We start from the raw sequence: 23,175 nt of genomic DNA, 5'->3' as shown, positions 1-23,175 counted from the left end.
TAAGCACTCAGTCATGTTGGCTCTGGTCGTTTTAGTTGCCCGGGAGTCCCCTGAGCACGGGGGCATGTGTGGCATGGGCTGCGTGGAGCTCTCCTTTTGTCCAGCCCAGCACAGCAGAGTGAATAAAAGGATGGCTGGTGGGGGAGGGTAAAGAGCTGTGGCTCAGAGGCTGATGAACCTGTGCTCAAATCCCAGCTCTGTCACTAACCTGGGCAACTTTCCAATTCTCTCTCAAACTTTGTTTCCTCATGTTAAAAAACGCAATGATAGGGCTTCCCTGGTGGCGCAGTGGTTGAGAGCCCGCCTGCCGATGCAGGGGACACGGGTTCGTGCCCCGGCCCAGGAGGATCCCACATGCCGCAGAGCGGCTGGGCCCGTGAGCCATGGCCGCTGAGCCTGCGCGTCCGGAGCCTGTGCTCCGCAACGGGAGAGGCCACAACAGTGAGAGGCCCGCGTACCGCGGGGAAAAAAAAAAAAAAAAAAAAAAAGGCAATGGTAATACTGACTCCTAGGGGTTACTGTGAGGATTAAGATAACATACCGAACGCGCTTAGCACAATGCCTGGCACTCTGCATCGCTCAGGAAATTGCAGCTGCTTCTCCTGCCCCCAGGCCCCTCCCCATGCGTACCCAGAACATCCTCGTCAAGCCTCCGCCTTGATGGCTCCCAGATCTTGGAATCCTCCTGACCTCAGTGAGCACCATCCCTGCGTTTCCACCTGCCTGTTGGACTGGTGTCATGCGACTAAAGCATTTGAGGAAAAGGGAATCTTTCTTTTTCTTTTTATAGTTTTTACCGGAATGAAAAAGATGTGTGATGTTTACATGGTGGCAGAATACAAAGAATCTTCATTATGTCCCACAGTTTGTGTAAATTTCATGTGTTTTCCTATTTATCACCTTCCTGACAGTTACAGGTTGTTGTTTTTTTTCCTGTTGGGAATGTTGGGATGTTCTACTGAGATAACTGTGTATGAGGGGTGGGGGCTGAGGCGAGGCGGGGGAAGTGCACGAATAATGTGTGTTACGTAGGCAGGGGTGCTTGGGAGGGGATGTTTGCTGTGTCTGGCAACCTCGGAGTCTTACCAGCGTTTCAGGCTTCCCATTTCCCAAGCTGATTTTTTCCTTTCGGCACTTTTGAAACGCCTTTCCACCGTCTCCTGGCTTTCACTGTTTCTAATGAGCAGTCAGCTCTCTTCCTTGTAGTTGTTCCTGTGTACGTGGTGGGTCTCTTCCCCTCTGACTTCTTTTTTTTTTTTTTTTTTTTTTTTTTGCGGTACGCGGGCCTCTCACTGTTGCGGCCTCTCCCGTTGCGGAGCACAGGCTCCGGACGCGCAGGCTCAGCGGCCATGGCTCACGGGCCCAGCCGCTCCGCGGCATGTGGGATCCTCCCGGGCCGGGGCACAAACCCACGTCCCCTGCGTCGGCAGGGAGACTCTCAACCACTGCGCCACCAGGGAAGCTCCCCTCTGACTTCTTTTAAGATTTCTCTCTATCTTTGATTTTCAGTAATTTGACGATGATGTGACTAGGTTTGATTTTCTTCGTATTTATTCTGTATGGGATTCACTGAGCTTCTTAGATCTGTGGGTTGATATTTTTCACTAAATTTGGGAATGTGTTGGTGGGGGAGGTTGGGGGCCATTATTCCTTTAAATAGTTCTTCTGCACAATTCTCTCTCCCCTCCCCTTCTGGAACTCCACTTACACAGTTGGTGTTGTCCCATAGGTCACTGAAGCACCAGTTATTTATCTTTATCTTTAAAAAAAAATCTCTGTGCTTGTTTGGATCGTTTCTATTACCTGGCTTCAAGTTTGATGATCCTTTATTCTGTAGTATTTAATCTGCTGTTAATTTTATCCAAATTATGTTTTATGTCAGGTGCTATACCCTTTTGGTTTTAGAATTGCCACTTAGTTTATTTTTATGTGCCCCATTTCTCTTCTGAGATTCCCTATCCGTGCGTTCATTCTGTACTTCATTTCATGAAAACCCTGTACATATTTATAACATGTACACGTTTTCAAGTCCTTCTTTACTAATTCCAACATCTGGGTCGTCGATGGGTCTAATTTTATTATTTCTCTTGATCGTGGGTCACATTTTCTTGCTTCTTCACATGCCTGTAATTTTTAAGTTGTATGCTGGACATTTTGGATGCTACATTGAAAAGATTCAGTATTTTATTGTCTTCCTCTCAAGAATGTTGTGTTTTCTTCTGGCAGGCAGTTAAATTACTGGCATATTCCCTTGACCTTGTGGAGGCTTGGTGTTTAGGTTTTGTTCAGGTAGGTTTATTTTGGTTTTGCCCTTAATCCTAGAGTATAACCCTTAATCCTGGGTTCACTTGTAAGGCATGGCCTTTCTGGGGTTAAATTGAGAGCCTTAAGTGCTGGCTAAGCCCCATTAACTTGGCAGGACTTGAACTCCAAACTCCATCTTTTGGGCAGCTGCTGAACTTTCTGCCTCTCAGCTGCTGCTTTCTTTTGGGCTCCCAGGACTCTCTCTCTCTCTCTCTCTCTCTCTCTCTCTCTCTCTCTCTCTCTCCATGTATACAATTTAGGGGTTAACTAAGGATTCAAGGGGAATTTGTGTAGTAGTTTTGGAGCTCCTCATTCTGTGGCTTTCTCCTTTCTAGCATTTTCCCCTTCAATTTCCATCCTCAAGGTCCAATCTCTTTCTCCTCTTCCCAGCCAGTAATGCTGCTGCCTTCTGTTTTGTCATTCTGTGTATCACCTTGAGTAGGGAAATACCCTAATGTGCTTCCTGTCTTTCAAGGACCATGTCTCCTCCAGCTTCTATTGCTTTGGATTGCTTTCAAGTGCTTTCAAGCAGTTGTCTTTTGTATATTGTCCAGCTTTTATCATTGTTACTGACCAGAGGGTTAGTTCAATACAACCTCCTCCTCCTTTTCAGGAACTGGACCTCCGCACATCCCAACTGAATTCGCCTTCTCACCCAAACCTCCTGCTTTTTATTGATGCCCTACCATAAACCTAGCCAGTTGGTTGGTGGTCCTTAATTCAGTTGTCTGCCCTCCCTGTTCTTGGTCATAGTCTGTTGGGAAATATCAGCCCCAATAATTCATAGTTTGGTTCAGCTCAGTGTACCCACCAGGGCACTAGAAGATGAAAGAAATGTGTGGCCTCACAAGCCTTGTTAGAGCACCTTATGTAGCTACCTGCGATGGGTTGGGTGTCAAGGTCAATATTTTATATGTATCTTTTTTTTCTTCTCCTCCCAAAACCCTATGAGAGAAGTATTACTATTTTGTTCTACTAACAAGAAGAGTGAGGCTTGGCAAAGTGAGCTTCCTTGCATCAGGCCACACTGCTAGGCAGTAATGGGACTGTGATGAAGACTTACATCAGAGATAGCAGAAACACTGTGTTATGTTGTCCTGAAAACAAATTACATTTCTTCAATTCTAACTTTTTTTTTTTTTTTTTTTTCGGTACGCGGGCCTCTCAGTGTTGTGGCCTCTCCCGTTGTGGAGCACAGGCTCCAGACATGCAGGCTCAGCGGCCATGGCTCACAGGCCCAGCCGCTCCGCGTCATGTGGGATCTTCCCGGACCGGGGCACGAACCCGTGTCCCCTGCATTGGCAGGCGGACTCAACCACTGCGCCACCAGGGAAGCCCCGATTCTAACTTTTTAACACTTTTTTCTTGTTTTAGGATCTCTGAAATCAAGAGGCATCTTTTTTTTTTTTTTTTTTTTTTTTTTTTTTTTTTTGCGGTATGCGGGCCTCTCACTGCTGTGGCCTCACCCGTTGCGGAGCACAGGCTCCGGACGCGCAGGCTCAGCGGCCATGGCTCACGGGCCCAGCCGCTCCACGGCATGTGGGATCTTCCCGGACCGGGGCACGAACCCGTGTCCCCTGCATCGGCAGGCAGATTCTCAACCACTGCGCCACCAGGGAAGCCCCAAGAGGCATCTTAAAGTTAGTAGCATGTCAGGGTTTAATTGGCAGTACTTTTTCTCTTTTACTAGAACATGGCCCATTTAATGGTTGACGACTTCTCAGATTCGAGGAAGTGTGGCAGTTTTTAGTGATCAAGGCTGCAGTGAGGCTGAGCCATGGGTGAGGGACAAAAAGGCCAGGCCCCTCCTCTCCTGGTCAGCTGGTCTTGGAAAGGCCTACGGGAGTGTCTGAGCATCAGGAAGGCTGTGGAACTGCCAGAAGCGTCCATCCATCCAGATTTAATGAAGCAGCTGCCTCTGAGCTGAGAGTGAGCCAGCTGGTCCCCTCCTCTCCTGGAGGCCTTGTGGTCGGGTCCTGTGACTTGCTGCCTCATGTCTGGCAGGGGAGCCACATGTTTCCTGGTGAGAAGTTGGGAGACTTCTTTTATGGGAAGTATCTAAGGCAGTGCTAATAGTCCTCCCATACTACCCAGTGTCACAGAGGATGTCCCAGTATATGGAAAGCCCTACGAGGACACTGTGTCTGTTAAGTGCTTGCCGGGCAAGTCTATCCAAATGTCAGCACAGGGTGCATTCTCAGTTACAAAGCAGTTTGGAGAGGCTGTTGTCAGCTTGTCCATCTCATTCCCGACTTCCCAACCCACCTGCCAGGGGACAGAGTCAGGGCAGTGCCTCTTCTCAAGCCTGGACATCACCTGACAAACACATTCGCTGCAGCTCAGGCAACAGATACTTATTAAACCCCATCTGAGCACCAACTATGGGCTCCAGGCCAATTTGCCCGAAGCCAATTTGCTGAGACTTCAGTTGACTGGTTTTCATTTTGTCTTCGTAACAGTATCTTAAGGAATGTTCATTTGGTTTGTCGCCTCTCTCTCACCCTGCAGCTCACGTGGGGGCTTGTCCCCAAGAGGGGAGACTGAAGAACAGAGACAGGAGAGATTTAATTTTCGTTTCCTGGTTTTCTTCTTGGTTCGTAAGAAACACTTCACAGGAAATTTCCAAAGCTGTTTAAAATCATCCCCATCCAGCATAAAAATTTTAAAAACGGTTGCTTCTGGAACACTGTTGTCTGTATCAGACAGGACCTTTGTCCTAAACAGGAGATGAGGGACTGGAGGCAGTTTTACGGTCAGTGGGAAAGGACCCCAGTTTGCTTACAGATAGATACCTGCTGAAATTCTCGTCCCGAGGGGTAGCCAAGCTGTTGCCAACCTCGCTTATCTGTCCTGGGGCCCAGCGAGGCGGCTGAGCAGATAAATAAGGGCTTCTGACAAGAGACTGATGGAGTGAGCTCCCCAGGCATGAGGCCAGGGCGGGATCACGAAGCAGAGGTGCTGGCGCTGGCGGGGAGATGGGCTGGTGTCATCGTAGAGGTCCAAGGGCTGGGCCTGGGGCAGCCTCATTCTGGGCTCTGGCGTGAGCATCTCACTTGAGGCCTAGTGCATAGAAGCACATGCTATTGAATGACTGTTGAATGACTGCAGGGGAATACTAGCCTTCGAAAGCTCATCCAGGGTTTCTGACTCAGGGTCTCGGGGGTGAGGGCAGCAGAGGGCACCATTCGGGAGTCTACCTAGGAGGAGAGCGGGGAGGAGACCAAGGAGAGAAAGACAGCCGCCCTGACATGGTGAGGCTGTGTCTAAACCCCTGGCGAGCTGCCCCAGGCCTGCCCCAAGCTGGCTCTGGGGGTCCTGAGTAACTCCCTCCTCCACTGATCTGGCTCCCGGGTGCCCCTGCCCCAGCCTTGCCCTCTCCTCTTCTCCACTGCTCCGTCTGCCAGGCAGGTACAGGAAGGAAGGCAGTACCTGTGATGGGCCTTTCGGGGCCGTCCCGCCAGGTGTGGGTGAGGCAGCAGAGGGATGTCCGCTCATGTTCCTGGTCCAAGTGGATGATGTCGGTGTCCCCAGTCTTAGCCCCTCTCCTCTGCAGGCAGGGCTGGTCCCCAAAGTGCTTTGGCATTTGTTGTCTCCCTTGAGTCTCACGGCAGGCCTGCGGGTGGGGAGGGCAGCAGTTACTCCTTTTCATAGGTGAGAAAAAAGAGATGTGAAAATATCGTGGTCGTTACTGTCATCATCGTTTATTGTTTACTCCGTGTCGGGCATTGTGCCTGTCCGTTCCCCGGCCTTATCTCAGCCAGTCCTCCCGGGGTCTGTGCGGGCGGCGCTGCAAGCAGGGCCCGCAACTCCCTCCCTCCCTGGGTACTTGGTGAGCTCCTTCCCCCACTAAAAATATTAAAAACCATCTTCCATGACTGCATTGGTGTAAGGACAAATATGCCAACATTATATATTAAAGCATTTTCTGACCTAAAATTTCACTTTTTACTCTCATTTTAAAAGAAGCTAGAACATTTTGGGGGCCCCTGATAGTATCGTGAGCCCCCGGCCCCGTGCCTCCTGCACCTGATGGATGACTCGGCCCTGACTGTGAGAGCACACTCCCTCCTCCATGAATTCAGAACCCCAAATTGCTGAAAAAGTAAAAAACAAACAAACAAACAAAACACCCCAGCAAGCCTTTTTTTAGAAGTTTGGCACAAGTTCATTTGGTGATAAAATCTGACTTGACTTGCCGTGAGGTTCTCCGTAGCGTTCAGGCTGAGTGTTTGCAGGCGGCCACCTGAGTCCACGGGGCCACCACTCGGTGCTGACGTCGCCCCCTCCCAGTGGATGCGTTCGCTTGCAGATCTGCTCTCCTCTCCTGCACTGTGAGTTCCTTGAGGATAGGCCCATGTTGTGTGCATCTCTGTGGATACAGATATTAATCATTCCTCTTTAAATCCCTCATTTCATCTTTCTCAGTGAACCCATAGGGAGCTGCTATTCACAAGTTATCTATAGCTGGCATCCAAAGCGATGAGCCAGCACCTGAGGGGGGCGGGTCTCTGGATTTGCTTTGCTTGAGCAGATATGGGAGGATGGCTGCGCTCGGGTCCCAGAAGAACATGTGGGAGACAACTTCATGGGAACTAGTAATGGCGATGACACTGGTTGAGCGTTTACTGGGTGCAGGCACTGTGCAAAAGGTCCATGTTAATTATCTTCTTTATATTCACAACAACTCCAGGTGGTAAGAAGCACTGCTTTCCTCCTTTTAGAGCTGAGGAAAATAAGGGTTAGAGTGATTAAGTAGCTTGCCCAAGGGCCTACAGCTGAAGCGATGGAGCAAAGATGCAGACCCAGGCACGTGGACCTCTAGTGCCACCAGGATAGAGCCTGAATCCGGCCTGGCTCCCAGAGAGCAGCTTGAGCTTGAGCTCTGGACAGCGAGGGCTCTCAGCAGAGGCCTGAGGAGCTGATTTCACTACACTCGTGGTGAGACCAGGGCTCACGCAGTGCTGAGCCATGAGGCTCGGGGCCACAAGTCTCAGCAAGTGCCGTGGAACAGAGCAAAGGCCCCCTCTTCCGTGGGAGACATCCACTCCGTTATTTCACACATGTTCACAGTGCCAGGAGCTGGGGACCCAGCAGTGAACAAGACAGACACGGCCCCTGGCCTTTTGGAGTGTATGTCTTTTTAAGGAGGCAGACAATGAAGAGATGAGATCATTTCCAGACCGATGAAACCAGTTAGTGGAATAGGAGAGATGGGGGTGGGCGGGGGTGGGAGGGAGGCTATTTTAAACGGGGTGCTCAGGGAAGGCTTCTAGGAGGGAGGGTCACGTGAACCAAGGCCCAAAGACTGGAAGGAGGCAGCCATGCAAAGGAACAGCACGTGCAAAAGCAATGGGGTGGGAATGAGCTTGGCCCTGAAAGATCAGTGTGGCCCAGCAGAGGGGCCAAGCAGGAGAGTGGAGGGAGGCGGAATGAGAGAGGCATGCCGGGCAGGTCCTGTAGGCCAGGTGAGGCCTTAGGGTTGGATTCAGCGTGCAGTGGAGGCCCCTGGAGGGTTGCAGGCAGGAAGATGATATGCGCTGCTTGGCGTTTTCTCATTGTCCCTCTTGGCGCTGGGTGGAGAGTGGTCCAGGCGGAATAAGGATGGAGCTGAGGACACTGTGAGGAGACTTGAGGGGCTGTCCAGGTGAGAAGCCAGGGGACTGGCACCAGGGCAGTGTCAAGGAGATAGTGACCAGTGGTTGGACTCAGGCTAGGTTTTGGAGGCAGAAACCCAGCACGACTCTGATATGGTGAGCATCGTGCTGCACTGATAAGCACCTTGAAGGTTTGCCACTTGGGAGCCCTTGAAGTAGAGTTCTGGGAACAAGGTAGTGATCCACAGTCGGGACTGCCCTGTCCAGTTGGGCAGTACACACCCTGTGCAACTGTACATGGCAGCCCTGACCACAGCCAGCACTGACAGTTGGGTAGTGCTGGGCACCATCCTGTAGGAGTGTGGGGAAACAGGTGCCAGCAAGGAGCTGGAGTGAGGAGACCCCACCCCAGACACTACCAGAAATAACTGGGGGAAACCTGGGAATGAGTTTGCGGTGCTGCAGATATGCTGGTGGATCTATACAACATTTTTGAATTGCTGTTAATGTGATCCTGTGTGTCCCCTCAGGCTGTAGTGGACTGGAAAAGTCCATTTACTTACCCCACTCCTTGAACTAGTTTGTTTTCATCCTTGAGGCAGCTCCTGAGGTGAGTGCTCACAAGGTTATTACCTGGAGAGACATGGACAGCTCAGGGTCTCCTGGGGCTTGCTGGAAATTGTTTTCAGCAAAGATTCATGGCTCCGCTGCCCCAAGGCTGGAAGGGGAACTTTGCAGCAGGCCCTGTCAGGGAGAGGCGAGAACTTGTAGCTGTGGCCCTTGAAAATCAGAATGGGTTGTTTCTGCATCTTCCTGGGCTTAAGGCTCTCAGACCTGCCCTGGCTTCTCTGACTAGTAGGTCTGGAGTGTGGCATCTCAGGGGCACCCACACAGGCCCTGCAAGGAGTAGGGGCAGCTGGTGCAGGAGGCTTGCTTCAGCCCTGCTAGCCTCCAGACCACCCCCACTGCCCTTCCTCTCACCCTCCCTGTGCTGGACTGGATAAATCTCAGCTCTGAGGCTGAAACCCTGGAGGGCAGGGGACAGGTTTCCCCTGTGCTGGATATTCTCCAGTTGCTGCCCCATGCCCAGAGCCTGACCTGTATGGATTGCCTCGATGGGCTCCCTTGCCTTCTGGCTTCGGGTTGGGTTTGGCCAATGGCAGGTGCCAGCAGGTGATGAGAGGGTGGGAAGAAAGTGAGGACAGGTGTATCGCCAGCTCCCTCCCTCCCTGCTGGACCATGGCTGTCGTGGTGGCGTGATGGGGGTCAGCCAGGCCTGGGCTTGAATTCTACCTCTGCCTCTTATTAACCACGTGACTTCTGAACGTCACCAATCCTCTCTGCGTCTCAGTAACCTCATTTAACAACTGTGGATGGTAGCACCACCTTCCCAGAATGGCTGGCAGGAATAAGTGAGTCAATGTGAGTGCAAATACCCTAGTGCAATACAGGCTACACTGTAGGTGTTCGGTAAATGCTGGCTCTCTTCCTTTAGTAACTGGGAGCCCCATTATCCTGGGTTTCCAATACACCGGGTCCTCGGGAGATCACTGGTCATTTTGTATCTCTCCAGATGGCCTCCTTTAGTTTTCCCTCTCTGGTTTGCATGTCTGTCCATCCCAGAACCACTCCCACAGAGCCTCACGACCAACAGTCCTTTAGCCATAGAGTTGCCTCCCTGCCCCTGCCTTGGTCTGCAGCCTGTGTGTGAAGTCTGCTTAACCAACATGGCGGGAAGCAGGCTTGTGGAAATTGCACATGTGCACATCCAAATGTGGTTTGTAACATTTACTGAGTGCTTACTGATCCTCAGAGCAACCCCAAGAGATAGGTTCCTTTATTATTACCCAATTTTCAGAGGCAGAAACCGAGGCTTAAGAAGTTACTTGACTTGCCCAGGGTAAGAGTGGGTACGTGGTGGGCTAGTGTTGAACTTGGGCCGTCTGGCACTCTCAGACCCTGGTGACCTGCCTCTGTCGTGGGGAAGCCTCAGCTCTTCAGGCTCCAAGGACCAAGCCGTTTGGGATAATCAAGGTGACTGGGAAGCTACAAGGTTATCTCTTGAAACATCCAGTGCTTTAAAATTTTTATCCATTCTCATTAAGCTTTTCACACAGACCCACATACACACACACACACACACACACACACACACACACAGAGCACACTACCCTCTGAAAATCTTGGCTAATCACACTCTCCTTGGTGACTCAGTCGTCTTGAATAGACTAACTTTACTGCCTGTAAGCTCCAGGCAGCTGTGTTTGTTGTTACTTTTCTAGCTCTTCTTTCCAAGGCAGCAGTCACCTTCCCTTCCCAGCCTCCCATCCCTCTCCTGATTTGTTGCTTCTCGCCAGCCGAGGTCCCAGAAATCTGATAGAATTATTTCTAAATAAGAGTAGCTGGGCTCTACACTAGTCTGAAGAGCTCTCCTGTGAGTGAAGTACATGAGAGTCACTGCCTGCACTTGATCACATCAATTTCGGGGGCTCAAAGGCCCTCAGTACTTACAAGGTTTGTGCTCTTACAAAATATCTACCGTCTGCTGCACACTTACTGTGTGCCTGGCATGGTGAGAGGCCTTTTAAGTGGATTATTTCACTGAATCCTCAAAAACAGACACTTCCAGGAGAGGTTCTCTTTACTGTCTTCCATTTTAAGTGATGAGGTAGCTCAGGCACAGAGAGGGTAGGGAGTTGACCCACTGCCACACAGCCAGTAAGTGGCAAAGGCAGAATTTGGACTGGCTGGGCCTGTCTGCATCCAAAGTCCACAGACGTTAACAGGCTTTAAGCTCTCAGCTTCCCAGCAGCGTGAGGATGGGCAAGTTAGGGAAGCTCTGATCCTCATTTCTTCACTTGTAGGATAATACTGTTTGTTCCCAGAATTACTATGAAGGTTGAGATGTTGTGTGCTTGACACATCGTAGGCACCCAATCAGCGCTGGGTCCCTTATGCTCATCATTCCAGCCCATCCTAGATCAAAGGTTCTCAAGCTTTAGCAACTTTGGAATCACCTGAGAACTTGTTAACACACAGTTTGCCACCCCAGAGTTTCTGATTCTGTAGGCCTGGGGTGGGGCCTGAGAATTTGCATTTCTAAAAAGTTCCCATGAGGACGGTGCTGTGGGAACCACTGCTCAAGATAGATGAGTTTGCCAAGAACGTGAGGCCGGGTGGCCCAGCCGTGACCATCCCTACTTCTGACGGCTGTGTGGTTTGGCTTTTCACAGCCATTTCCTGGGAGATGGCTTGAGGCTTTTAGTCTCTCCCTTTGCCTCTCCTTCACCAAAATGGCCAGGTGTCACTGACCTGGGAAAATGTGGTGTTTAAGCAGCAGAGGATGTCTGGACTGTGAAACAAGCCTCATTCGACCAATTTTATTAACATGTCCCTGACGTCCAACTGCTTTCCTGGCACAGAATAGGAAATAAAAGGCACATGAAAAAGATCATAAATCATCTTGCAGAAATGACTTTTATAAATTTTCAAACACCGCTTCCCCCTCAAAAAAAAAAAAACCTTCTGAAGCATCGCTCAGGCCAGATACACTTTCCTTCACACTTGGAATTTTAGGTTTATTTATATACTGGTGTGATTGATGTTCTCCCCTCCCGCAGCAGGCTGTACGGGTGAAGCGGTCACCTCGTCACCCCTGGGTCCCCAGTGCTCAGCACAGTGCCTGGCACACCTCACTGGGTGCTCAGTTATCATTGCTGTTGGGTGGATAAGTGAAGGGCTTGGTGGTACAGTCATGGGTGCTGGAGTCGGAGGGACCGGGGTTTGAGCCCAAGGCCTGGCCTTCCTGGCTGAATGGCCTTGGGCAAGTAACTGATCTTTTGTGCCTTCATTCCCCCCTCTGTAAATTGGGGATGATAAAAATAATACCTATGTTTCATAGGGTTGTCATGAGAATGAAATGACATAAGGTATCCAAAGTGCCTGCCATGTAATGAGTGCTTTATTTTTTCATCATCATCATCATCATCATCTTCCTGCCTGGCAGGCCAGTGTACTGGTATAGAGTGTGGGCTCTAAAACCAAACTTTCCACCACTTACTAGCTGCGTGGCCTTGAACAATTCATGTCACCTCTCCGTGCTTCAGTGTCTTCATCTGCAAAGCGGGCATTCAGAGGCACCAAGCACGCAGTGTTCTTGTCACCGGTTAGGATGTATCCACGTAAGGTACTTCCACGTCTGCAGAGCCTGTGGCACGGGCAGCCAGGCCGCATGAGGAGGACACAAGGGAGGAGGCACAGTGCACCCCAGGGGGCTGCCCTTCTCCCCGATGCCCACCCACCCTCGGCCCAGGAGAGAGAAGAGCAGCGGGGCAGGGGAGTGCTCCTGGGTAGAGAAACGTCCCCAGGCTTCTGCAGCTGGAAATCCCTCTTCCTGGCAGCCCTTGGAAGCGCAGCTCCGTCCTCAGCTGGTTCTGATTACTCTCACGGGTTCCAGAGCATGCTGCGGTGGCGTTCCCCTCCGCAGAGCCGCCTTTGTCTGCAGACGTCACTCCCTTCCCGCTACCTGCCAGGCTGGAGCTGCTCGGGGTGGGGTGTGCCCGGCAGGGACGAGCCCCCGCCCGCCCTCAGGCCTGCCATCGCCTTTCTTCCTCTGCCAGGCTCGTTATGGGCACCCCGAGACCTGGCCCTCCTCCCTGGCATTGTCAGAGAAGCTTTCAGCACCTCAAAACCCACCCCGGGGCGCCCTCTCCACCCCCCATCCCCTGTAACGTGGAACCCAGACCGTCCTGGTTTCTATGTGTGCAGAGCGTTTGGTAAACAGAATGCTTGAGCCCTGACTTGCTGGAAGGGGCGAATCCCAGCTGACGCCCCTGACGCTCAACCTATTTTGGGCCTTGTCTCTCCCCTGCCGAGGTCTGTGGTCACAGTGTTCATCCGGTCCCCTCACCCCCACCCCAGCACCTACCATGGGGGTCGGAGGGATGGCCGGAGGAGTGGGTTTCAGCTTCCTTTCCGGCTAGAGCCTTGGCCCGGCCAGGTCTCGGGTCCCTGCCCCCCCGGGCTGCACCCACGGATGCCTGGTACCCGCTTGGTAAATGCTCTTGTCCCCACTCCCACTGTGAATGCCGCAATTCAGCACACACAGAGAAGAGCTTCACTTAAGAAAGAAAGTATTCACGGCTGCCATCCAGCTCCAGCAGGCGCTCCGGGAGACAGCTGCCGGCTCCCGCCCCTCCCGGATGGGAGGGCCACCGACCCCTCCACACACACAGGGGTCTCTCCTCCTTTTTTCTTTTTTTTTTTTTTATGACCCACACTCTCTTTTGGTTGCTGGACCAAATGCAGTTTAAGTCTGTGTTCAGAACACCTCATTAGTAAGTAGCAGATGAACAGTCTTCTGGAATTAAGAGAACACCTCCCATTCAAGGAAATATGTGTTACAGGCCCGCATGTACCCGGCACTGGGCTAGGCTCCTCTGCCAGAACTGGCGCAGCCTGAGGACACCGAGCCTGTGATCCCTTCTCCACCCAGGACCCCTTTCGTGTCTCTTCTTAACTCTGGGTTTTGAAAACTCCTGTAAATAATCATAGCTGCCATGTGTACTGTGAAGTTCAGGTACAGTGTGAAGCTCTATCCTGATCTACATCATGTAGATGAGGAAACCGAGCCTCAGAGAGTCAGAGGTCTTGCCCGGGGTCACCACCTCGCTCCTGCCCCCAGAACAGATGCAGAGCTCTGTTTCTTTACTGTTGCAATAGAAACTGTCTCTGTGAAACGTGCTGCTGGTGTTAGGTGAAAAGAAATGCCTCACCCCCTTCTTGTTAACAAGCTCGTAGCTAACCAGAGCTTCCGACCAGCCGAGAGTAACTGTATAACGTTTGTCGCACGGAACTGAGGTGATGGTTTCCGGCCCCACCTCCAGTCTCAGCCCCTTCCCCACACCCACCCCTGTGAATCTGGGAGGCGTCATGCAGGAGAGAGGGTCCTGGACTCACAACAAGGGTAGTTTGAGGTGAGACGGGTGCTTCTCCTCCCCAGAGCCAAGTGGGGAGTCTCTGGGAGAGTCCTTTGCGAAGGTTGGGGTGCCTCCTACAAGAGAGGGACTGGGCACATGATGAGGGACTGCAGGACCCTCGGCCCACCGTGGAGCGCAGGAGCACCCCGGGGCAGCTGAGAGCAGGGGCTGCATCCTTTTCAGCTCCCCACCCCCCTGGGGAAGGAGAGGGAGAGGGTGATTGACACATAGCCCCTGAAGTTCAGGTCCTACTGAACATAGAAACTGGTGCCTATTTCTGGTGTAGGGATTTCTGAAGGGGGGCATCTGTGGAATCATCAGGCTTAAAGAACGCGGGCGTCTGGGAAGAGGTGGGTTCACCTCCCATTCCCGTTCGCGGTGGCCCTCACAGGATGCCAGCAGCTACCCCAGATGTTACTGTGTCTCCATGTGAAGGGAGCAGAAGCTGGCAGTGGGGCAGGAGCTGTGGCTGCCCAGGTGGCCACCGCACCAAGCCGTGGGGGACACTCAGCCTAGAGAGGGGTCAGGACATGTGCCTCTCATGGCAGGGAGAGGATGCCTGGCTGCCCTTCGGCCATGGAGGGGCCAGGACACAGCTGAACACATCCCCAGGAGACCCAGAGCACCACCTGCATCAGAGGAAACCAGACCAGGTTCTCCCACCAGTGACAGGTGACCCCTGTGTGAGCGGATCTCACTCCCCACCCCGCCTCCCGGAGAGAGTGGGCCCAGTGAGGTCTGCTGGAGTCTGAAAGGCATTAGGGAAGGAGGTTCAAACAAAGACAATGGCCTTGGTAGAGAGCACAGCACCCCGCATCCCACCTCCTCCAGACCCCCGGGGGGGGGGGTGGGAAGGGAGGACAGAGGTGAGCTTTGAATGGAGTTTGAATCAAGTCTTCAGATACACAGAACCGAGTCTGAAATCTTGAAAGGCTACCATGCTAATCATGGAAAGTGACTGCCAAGTTACAGAATCTGGCGCAGATTTCACTGAGGGACCAGCTGCCCAAAATTGGAAAGGGGAGTCAACACAGCGCAGCTGGGGAGTGGCGTTGGAGAGAATAAAGCATTTCATGTCTGTGCCCCCAGTGGACTCCAATTCTGCAATAAACTAGTAATGACCTCAGTCATCCAACGACCCCAGGTTGGGCGTCACCAGTCTGGCCACCTGAACTTCCCACAGATGCCCGGAAGGCCCAGGACTGCCCAAGGAGCCTCAGCTCACTGGGTGGGAGAGGTGTGGTTGGCAGCAGCCCAGAGTGGGGCATTTACATGGATGAGACCCACTGGGGCTGCCAGCCAGGGGAGCCATGGCAGCAGAGGTGATGGAGTGAGGTGGGAGGAGAGAGAAGCAAGCAGGAGGGGAGAGTCTCCTGAGCGTTACGGAGCTCCGCCCTCTCCGCCACTCTGTGTGGGGCTTTCACAGGTCTCCTTCTCACCCACCACCTGACCGCAGAGGACCAGACCTGAATCTGGCCCCATCGTGGCACATCAGCCCCCAGCCCGTCGTGGGGCTCACACTAGGTCAGTTAGAGTTTTGCCTGTTTGTTTTGTTTTGTTTTGTTTTTCTGAGGCCAGGGAGAGGGGGGAATCTCTCTGCCTTGGTTGCAGCGCTGTCATATCCGGACACCACAGCTGCCAGTGGCCTGACCTCTGCCATATGGAGAGTCTGAGTAAATGAGGCGTGCAGTCGTGCCCCAAGAGGGGCAGCAGTACAAGGTGGGGAGAGTAGGTTGTGCAGGCAGCAAGCGCCAGCTCGAGTCCCCTGCGCCAGCCTCCCTGGGGCTGTCCTGGGGCTGCCCGGATTCTGAGGTGCAGCCCCTGGTCCTGTGAGCCATTCTGGGATTCTTAAAGTCCTTCCCCATTTTGAAGCTGTTCCGGGTGAGTTTCTGTCACTTGCAACTAAAAGGGTTCTGATTTACACATCTTCCACCCCCCGCCGCTTCTTTGATTTAAGAGCTATTTACTAAGAGCCTGTGGTGTAGGAGATACTGCGGTAGTGCTGGGGAGGCAGCTCTGGGTAGGGCAGACGTGGCCCCCGGCCCTCGGTGCTCAGAGCCTGGGGGCGCAGGCGTCAGGTAATCAACAGGTCAGGCAGACGAGGCTTTGGACCCTGCTCTGTCCCTCGCCGTCCAGGTGATCTCAGGTTGTTCAAGTGCTCTGAGCCCAGGTCCCTCTTCTGTAAACGGGGCCGCCTGAGGGTTCAGGGAGGTGTGATGCGGAGCTGGCAGCAGACCTCGGGGAATGGAAGCCTCTAATGTCATGGGGATCAGCCTCCTTTAATTACAAAGCGACCCATTGTTACAGAGGAGAGGCCCGAGGTGGGCAGGGGGACTCTGCAGGTAGTGCGGCCTGAGCCTCAAGCTGCAGAGTGAGTGGGCCGTGTCCAGGCGTTGGGGACAGCACGTGTGTGCTCATGTCCACAGCCTTATACTTCATGACACGGTGTATAGCACACTGGTCTCTAGAATCAAAGCGTTCTTGACTGTCAGGCCAGAAGTTCCAACCCCCTCGTTTACAGATGAGGTTATGGGGCTGCGGGGAAGTATGGGAATTCGTCCACGGCTGTGTTGCTCGTAAGGGCCAGAGCTGAAACAGGAGCTCAGGACCCGAGCCCGACTCAGCTGGTCCAGTACTCATGGCGCGGTACCAGCCACCAAGCTGCCAGCGAGAACAAGGAGCATGTCCCGGGAGCCGGGAGCCCCGAGAAGAGAGGGTGGATGGGCACCAGCAATCCCAGGCCAGTGCAAGAAACGGAAGCCAGAACCATCCCGGGTGCGGGCTCCCCCCGGGGCGTAGGTGTTGGATAAGCTCACAAGTTGCCACCATCCTTAGGTTGTCCAGGAGGCCCTGGAAAATAGAACCCTTCATGCCAGCTCTCAGCCCGCAGAGCGGCGTGTCCCGTGGAGGTCGGCCACTGAAGGACAGAGTCTGGGTCCTTCCCTAGCTGTGTGACCTCGGGCACCTCCGTGTCTCAGTGTCCACGACTGTAAAGTGGGCATAATGCTGGCAGCCCCCTCGGTGAAGCCCAGTGCCGGACATCCAGGGGGCCCTCAGCCTGTGAGACTTACTAGTTTATTATGAGTGCACTAGGGTCACCGTTACTGGTGGGTAGGCAGCGCTTTCATGGCCGTAAGTTGTAACTCAAACCGAATCTGAATCCTCTGTGTCCTGTTCTGGTCCTGGCAGGGCTGAGGAGCCCGAGCTTGGGTCCCACAGGATTGCTCTGTCTCTCCCTGTTATCTGCTCCTGTGCCTTTCCCTGCACCGCAACTGTCCGTCCTCATAAGGGATGGAAGACGATCCTTCCGGGGAGATGAGTCCAGGCCTCAGGGCCAGCAGTGCCTTGTCTGGGCTCACCCTGCCTCAGAGGAAGGTCTGGCCAGAAGGGGGGTCATGCTGCCCTGTGCTGACACACAGCAGGCCTGGTGAGGCAAGAGTCCACAAGTCACCCCATGCCCCCAACTCCAGGAGCCTGCTGGTGCAGCCTGGGGCTGGGAGAACTTTCCAGACCTGCCATTGCTGGGGCACTCTGACTAGGAAGTTGTGTCTGCCAGGGCTGTGGCAGACTTCACCCAACCACACCACCACCCAGTCTTCTCCTTCTCGGGAAGAGGCACCCTACTCAGCGCTGCACAAACACTCCCATACCCAACCTGATGTGTGCCTGGCTGTGCCAGCCACAGAGGCCCTGGTGGATAGGACCGGTAAGAGACCTGTAGGGAGGTGGATGGCGAACGGCCCGTGGTGTGACCCATCTGGGATCAGAGCTCAGAGAATCTTCACTGGGCTACGTGTGAGTAGCCGGTGGGTCAGCAGAGCGAGGGTGGAGGGGAGGAAAAGCAGAGGTGTCCTCAGCGGAGACCAGGGCGATAGAGGCCCAGTCTCCAGGGCTCAGGCCCTAACCCCAGTCTCCACTCCCCGGGTGCCAGGAACCTCCCTGCGCCTTGCCATCCATAGAACAGCTACTGTGAGGATTCTAAGACAATGCATTGTTTCCCCAAACTTTGGGCATTTATGACCATCTTCACTAATCCTACTAATGTTCTGGCTCAGTTTTTCTCTTTAAATCTATTTTATTCTTATCTGTGATTTTGAGGGTTTGCTGTGCTGTCGTTTTTCTAAACATGTTAAAATAGATACAAATGTCCATCCCTGGACCAATGATCCTCTCAGTGGGCTGTGTCCACCCGTTGGGGAACACGGATGACACGTGTTGATTGCTGGTCTTGATGCTCCACACGTGGTGACCTCTGAACACGGGTCAGCTTTTATGCTGTTGTGATTATGATTGTTGTGGCCATTGTCACGGCAGCAAGCCTGTAGGAGGGAGGAGGGAGGGAGCTGGGGCTCTCTCGTTACTGCAGCCCCTCTTCTCCACCCCTGGAGGTCCACCCTCTTCCTTTTCCTCCCACTTTGAGAGTTGGCTTTGGGGCACCAGAGAAGGTGGTGAGGCAGGGGAGGGCCTGACTGACGGGGTCAGATGTGCGCCTGTCCACACCCAGACCCTGGAGCCGGCCCAGCACCTGTGTAAAGCAATAGCTCTGATTATGTGCTGTCAAGATGGACCTGGACAGGACACACCCTGGGCTGGCAGCGGGGCCCGCGGCAGCCCCTGTCCGTCTCCTGGGGCCTTCTCAGAAGGCATCTAGGGTGTCCAGTACTTAAGACAATGCGCCAGCGCCTCCGGGGTTGGGACCTTTCCATTTCCACTGAAGAATGAGTCCCCTGGGGCCTTCCACCAATGGAACTGTCCACCAGAACCACGCCATGGCCTGCGGTCGGCTTGTACGGAGGAGTGTGTTTATGTGAGGGACACACCTAGATCCCACGAGAGGTCATTTCACAATCGTGGGATTACAGGCAGTTATTTTTCTCATCATGCTTTTCTGTGTTTTCTAGGATGAACATAAATTCCCTTTAATCAGAAAAGAAATGTTCTTTTAAACCTTAAAAAAAAAAAAAAAAGGTACTGTAGATAGGGAGACATTAAAGATACCCGAATGAGCATGGAGTCAGCCTGGGAGTCCACGCTGGCGGAGGTGGGGGGAGGCGAGGGAGGGTGGAGAACGGGTGCAGGCAGATGAGGGCAGAGCAGGAAGCCCAGTCGTTCACTTAGGAGACGACAGGGTGCCCCAAGGGAGGGACAGCTGGGGGGTGGGGGCTAGGCAGCCTTTGGGGAAAACCAGCCACCAAAGGGAATAAGAGAGGCACCAAGGCGGGGAGGGACTGAGGAGTGGGCTCAGGGCTGCTCTGAGGTTGGAAGCTGGGCACCGGGAGGGATGGCCGTTCCACGGGGCTGGGTGGTTGCCCCCTCATAGCACTGGGCAGCCTGTGCAGCGGCTGGGAGCCGCTCCGGAGATCCGTGAGAGCTGGGGCTTTGCCATCCTGCACCTGCCAGGCCAAGGAGGGGCGCCGGGGGCTGAGGCCCCGAGTGAGACTGGGGTTCAGGTGCTCCGCCCTACGGTAGGATGTAAACTCTGACCGGAAGAAAGAGGAAAGAGGAGAACTCAAGCTTGAGATTTTTGTCCCAAACTGAAATTCCTACTTATTCAACCTTCAAGTATTTTTTAAGTTTTAGAGATCCTGCAGCCTGCAGCAACACAAAGCTGCCTCCCTGCCTGACCATCTAATTTGCCTTACAAGCCGCCCTTGGGGGTTTCCAGCTCTGGCGCCCTCCGTGCCAGCCAACAGTCTGCCTGCTGCCAGAGAAACATGTGTGACCTCATGCTAGTGGGTCCCAGACTTTGGATTTCATGGGGAAAAGAAAGTTTGGAGACTCTCACAAGGCTGCCAACTTTATTTTTAAATGGCGAGTAAAGATAATATAAACTATCATCATTGTTTCCCCGAGGAAGAACATTTTAATACCAACAGTGCAAGCAGTCCATAATCTCAGAATAAACGATATTTCTTCCCAAGTAAGAATAATTGCCAGCCTTTTGCTCACACGGGATTTTAAGTTTCCTTTTCTTTCTTTCTCTCTTTTTTTTAATGTATTCTTTAGTTAAAACGTGTTGAATATAGAAAATTACAACATAAATTTTATTGCATGGTTTTTACCTTATATGTAAATGTGTCTTTGGTAGGAATTTGTCATTTTGTAGTATGTATTCAACAGCCCATTCCAGGACTTGGCGTTTTTCACAGCTGTTTGTGAAAATGGGAGCAGCATTCACATAGGTCTGTTGGTGAAAATGGGAGCAGCACTCTAAAATGCTACTTGCTCCATCTGGAACATTCTGGGAGAACATAGGCCTCATGCCTTTTCACCTGCCTTCTCCCCACTGCTGGGAAGTAAATCAGGGTGGCAGGCCAGGTTTTGGGCTAGCCAAGGCTGTGGCTCTCCTGCCCAGCAGTGGCAAAAGCCCAAGGCTGAGCATCAGAGGCCTGGTCACCTCTTGAGGAGCAGGGGATGCCTCCAAGAGGGGCTCAGGGGCCAGTGAGGCCACTGTCCTTACAGACCGGCCTGACGTGCAGGTGTGTGGGAAGCCTCCGTCTCGGGCGCCCAGAGTAGGGATAGAGCGCCCGATTGATGACCGTGCAGCAAGTTCCTGGGCGAGTGCCACCCTGCACTGCGAGTGCCTGTGAGATGGACCAGGCCACCGAGGGCCTGGGATCCCAGGTGGAGTAGTCCTACCCAAATGCGTGGGTGAAGGCCAGTGGGGCAGAGACTCGGAGGCGACGGGAGGGGCGGCTGCAGCTGGAGGGAAGCAGGAACCGTCCCGGCAGGTCGAGTGAGGTCAGCAGGCCCGCGCGGCTCCGTCCGCAGGGAGGGCTCCAAGCTCTGTGCCCCACCCCGGAGTCACTGCGGGCTCACGGGCATGTCGAGTGCCCCACGTGGTGGTTGACCAGTTAAATAACTGGGAGGAGAAGCGACATGAAGTTTCCTGGTATTTGGGGAGGAAACCCCAACGTGGGGATATGCGTAACAAATATATACATTTATTGCTACTTTGGTGAGAAACTTAAATCTGACAGTAAATATCAATGATTAGAATAAAGTGTTATCTTACTTAAAGGTGAATTATACATTCTTTTTAAAATTGCGCTGACAACCTTGCAACACTGCTATAAATTTTCTTAAGTATTTCAAACCCCACCAGTTCTAGCATTTTTGTCATGTAGTTCTTTTTAATTTTCTTAGCTATTTCCCTATTGTTTGACATTAGAATGTTTCCAATTTTTTTTTTTTTGCGGTACGCAGGCCTCTCACTGCTGTGGCCTCTCCCATTGCGGAGCACAGGCTCCGGACACGCAGGCTCAGCGGCCATGGCTCACGGGCCCAGCCGCTCCGCGGCATGTGGGATCTTCCCGGACCGGGGCACGAACCCGCGTCCCCGGCATCGGCAGGCGGACTCCCAACCACTGCGCCACCAGGGAAGCCCAGAATGTTTCCAATTTTTGTTGTTTTGTTTTGTTTTGCTTTTAACCACCGTAGATGTCCCTGCAACGAATACCTTTGTGTGTACAATGTTTTCCCTTCTTTTAAAATTATTTCCTCAGAATACGTTCCTACGAGTGGGATTACTTAGTCAAAGGATATCAATATTTTTCTGGCTTTGGAATCCCTAATGCTTTCCAAAAAGGTGGTGCCAACTTACCCTGCTGCCAACAACGTATGGGTTTTCCCGTTTCACCACAGCCTTGCTAGCTTTCGGCATTGGTCTTATTTTAAATTTAATGATGTAATGGATTTTAAATGGCCGCTTTTATTTATTAACTAAAATTTCTCTGTCCACTCCGTTTCTCCACTCAGAGCCCCTATACTTTTTCTCCACATTCTCCTGCCACGACTTGATTGCTGTCGACCCCTAGACATGAAGCCCGAATGAATGAATGAATGAATGACCGTTTGGGGCTGGACACTCTTCCTTGTTTCTATGGGAACTACCTCAATAGATTTTAAGGGAAGGACAGTGGAAAGATGTTTAAGCTATAAATAGACTTGGTGACACCTCTTATTTGGTCGAGGTGGTCCCAGTAATGAATGTAGACTCTGTGCTTCTGGGAGTATGTTTATGTCTCATTTGAATTCCAGAAGACATCAGAGTTAAAATGTTAGCACATGATGTGTAATTTAAGTCAGAGATGAAAGAGTCCCCATCATAAACAACCCCTTCTTTCTAGGCGTCCCATAATGAGCAAAGCAGAGGTCTCCAAGTAGGGGCTGGACTCCCGGATGGAGCCTGTCTGAAGGAAGCTTGAAGGCCAGCCCCTGTGCTGTGGCCTCACCCTCTCCTCCCGGCCCCTGGAGAGTCGGCCTCCAGAGCAATGAAGGACAGGTCAGCCTGCAACTAGCCCCAGACCCCTCCTGGGGCCTTGGCTCTGCAGTCGTCTCTGTTGCGGGCCGAAGCCCTGGGCCCTCCACCCCGTCCCTCCAGGCCACCTCCTTGTCTCCTCGGTGCCCCGTGTTCCCACAGCTACGTGGGCTGGAGGCTTACCCCTCAGGCCCGATGATCAATGCTGCCTCTCTGGCTCTGACCCCTGGCCAGCCCCCTCTAACAGTGCTTTTGACCCATCCGGTAGCCACTGCACCTAACCTAGCCCCAGGTCCCGGGACCCCACCCCAGAGCACCCACTGCTGGCAGCCTCATGCACGGTAAGTGAGGGGATACGTGAGCTCTGAGCTCCCCAGAGTGTGGACGTGCACTACTTTTGGGCCTCCTGATCTTAGATGGCATGTAGATTACCTCTCTTTCTTTGCTAGCTAAGTATCTCTCTTAATGCGATTAGCACAATAAATTCGTGATTTCACTCAAAAACTGTTAGGTTAAAAAATATCTTGTAACCCAGCAATTCCACTCCTGGGTATATACCCAAAAGAACTGAAGACAGGTATTCACACAAAAACTTACATGTGAATGTTCATAGCAGCACTATCACAGTAGCCAGAGTGTGGAAACAACCTAGATGTCCACCAACAGATGAATAGATGAACAAAATATGGCATATGCATACAATGGAATATTATTCAGCCATAAAAAGGAATGAACTACTGATACATGCTCCAACATGGTGACCCTTGAGAATGCTATGCTAAGGGAAAGAACCAGGCACAAAAGACCCCATCTTGTATGATTCCATGTGTATGAAATGTCCAGAGTGGCAAATCCATAGAGACCGAAAGTAGATGAGTCGTTGCTTAGATTGAAAAGAGGGGCGAGTGGGGAGTAAGTCAGTACAGGATTTCCTTTTGGAGTGATTGATGAAAATGTTCTGGAACAAGATAACGGTGGTGGTTGCACAGCATCATGACAGTACTAAATGTCACTAATGATCAATTTTGTGTTATGCTTA

The 23,175-nt window shown here is 52.5% G+C and overlaps 1 protein-coding gene across 9 annotated transcripts in view; it reads left to right on the top strand.

Annotated features, from left to right (window-relative positions):
- The window catches only part of RALGPS1 (Ral GEF with PH domain and SH3 binding motif 1), a gene marked incomplete at both ends in the record, with an annotated part of 243,661 nt that overhangs the window by 152,184 nt on the left and 68,302 nt on the right, over nt 1-23,175 (top strand). The gene's annotated exons all lie outside the window — the stretch shown is intronic.

This window comes from Hyperoodon ampullatus (genome assembly GCF_949752795.1).
Source record: "Hyperoodon ampullatus genome assembly, chromosome: 6".
NCBI lineage: Eukaryota > Metazoa > Chordata > Mammalia > Artiodactyla > Ziphiidae > Hyperoodon > Hyperoodon ampullatus.
Note: the sequence above shows the minus strand (reverse complement) of the source record. Positions and strands in the feature narration are given on the sequence as shown.